The sequence below is a fragment of the Hyalella azteca genome, unplaced genomic scaffold (assembly GCF_000764305.2).
Source record: "Hyalella azteca isolate HAZT.00-mixed unplaced genomic scaffold, Hazt_2.0.2 contig6537, whole genome shotgun sequence".
NCBI classification, from domain to species: domain Eukaryota; kingdom Metazoa; phylum Arthropoda; class Malacostraca; order Amphipoda; family Hyalellidae; genus Hyalella; species Hyalella azteca.
In genome coordinates, this window is record NW_025936696.1 from 108,192 (window position 1) to 109,887 (window position 1,696).

At 46.9% G+C, this 1,696-nt stretch overlaps 1 long non-coding RNA gene across 1 annotated transcript; it reads right to left on the reverse strand.

Annotated features, from left to right (window-relative positions):
- Nucleotides 1-493: 493 nt before the first annotated feature.
- Nucleotides 494-1,662, reverse strand: LOC125178028. The gene is made up of 3 exons (XR_007156759.1): nt 1,640-1,662; nt 1,026-1,193; nt 494-639 (listed from the first exon to the last, which is right to left on the reverse strand). It is a non-coding gene; the product is annotated as an uncharacterized LOC125178028 (long non-coding RNA).
- Between the last annotated feature and the right edge of the window lie 34 nt (nt 1,663-1,696).

The following is a 1,696-nucleotide window of genomic DNA, read 5'->3' on the forward strand; positions in this document are numbered from 1 at the left end:
AGCACAGTCTCCTGAGCCTTTAAATCGATTATTTTCGCGTTCATTCATAGGAGAGATGCAAGTTTGTGGTATTTGACAACTTGCAGGTTCACCACAAACCGCGTCGCTTTGAGTGACGTCGTTCCCAACGTCATCTTCCGGAGCTTCGCCGCTATCACTGATAAAAGTGTGGCCGTCATCCACACACTTGGAACGATCATCTATGTTCCTACACCTATCATCCGCACCCTCAGCCCCAGCATTCCCACTCTTGGCCCCATCATCCATGTCTCTCCACCCATCATCCGCCCCCTTGGCCCCATCAGCAAGATAAGAGCCCATCAGAGCTCCATCATTCCCACCCTTGGCCCTATCATCCGCGCCTATGCACCTATCATCCACACCCTTGGACTCATCATTCATGTCCCTGCACCCATCATCCACATCCTTGGCCCAATCATTCCCACCCTTGGCCCTATCATCTTCGCCTATGCACCCATCACGCCCGCCCTTGGCCCCATCAGCCAGGCCTGCCCCTAGGGCGGCGACGTGGGCCCCACACTGAGCGAGGGTCTTGGCCGTGCGCTTGCCGAGGCAGGGGACGGGGGCGAGTCTGTAGCGCCGCTCCTTGCTCTCGTGCACCACAGCCCCGTGGGACAACTGCCACGTGGACGGTGTTATTATTATTATAATTATTAATATTATTATTATTAGTAGTAGTAGCAGTACGGTAGTAGTACTAGTAGTAGTATTAGTATTGTTATTATTATCATTTTTATTATTATTATTATTAACATCGCGGCTTCGTGATAAGACCAACAGTCATATACAGTTCAAAATAATAATAATTATTATTAGGGTATTATTAATATCGCGACTTCGTGATAAGACCAAAGGTCATATTGAGTTCAAAATAATAATAATAATTATTATTAATATCGCGACTTTGTGATAAGACCAACAATCATATTGAGTTCAAAATTAAATAAAATTTCTCTCTCAGTAACAAGGCAAGTAATTCATGACATAAAAGTAATAAGAAGCACCTGGTGCTGGCAGAGGGCAGTGAGGGGACGCACGAGGGCGGTGTAGATGTGAGGGCGGCCCTCGAGGGCAGCGAGGGCGAGCGCCGCGCACTCGACGGTACTGACGGCGGCGTCGCTGGGCTGCGTCCTGATCACGTAGTGGCTCACTACATCACTACGCACCACTACCTGCTGGTGATGTGTCCTGATCACGTAGTGGCTCACTACATCACTACGCACCACTACCTGCTGGTGGTGATGTGTGGTGATGTGTGGTGATGTGTGGTGATGTGTGATGATGTGTGTATCACTGCGTTCACTCACGGCTAGACAGCCTGTATGGCTCTATCCTAAACTCAACCCAAAAATATTGAACAATTTTCATTAACTCGACCATCATCATCAATAAACTCAACCTTCATCATCAATTAACTCAACCTCCATCATTAAAGTCAACCTCCATAAATAAACAGAACCTTCTTGAAGGCGCGTAGCTCCTTGGAAATATTAAACCATTTTCATTAACTCAACCTTCAACATCAATTAAGGCAACCATCATCAATTAAGTCAACCTCCATCATCAATTAAGTCAACCTCCATCATCAATTAGCTCAACCTCTCTGAATAAACAGAACCTTCTTGAGTGCGCGTAGTTCCTTGGTCTTGTACATGATGGCCCTGGCCTGGTGCCA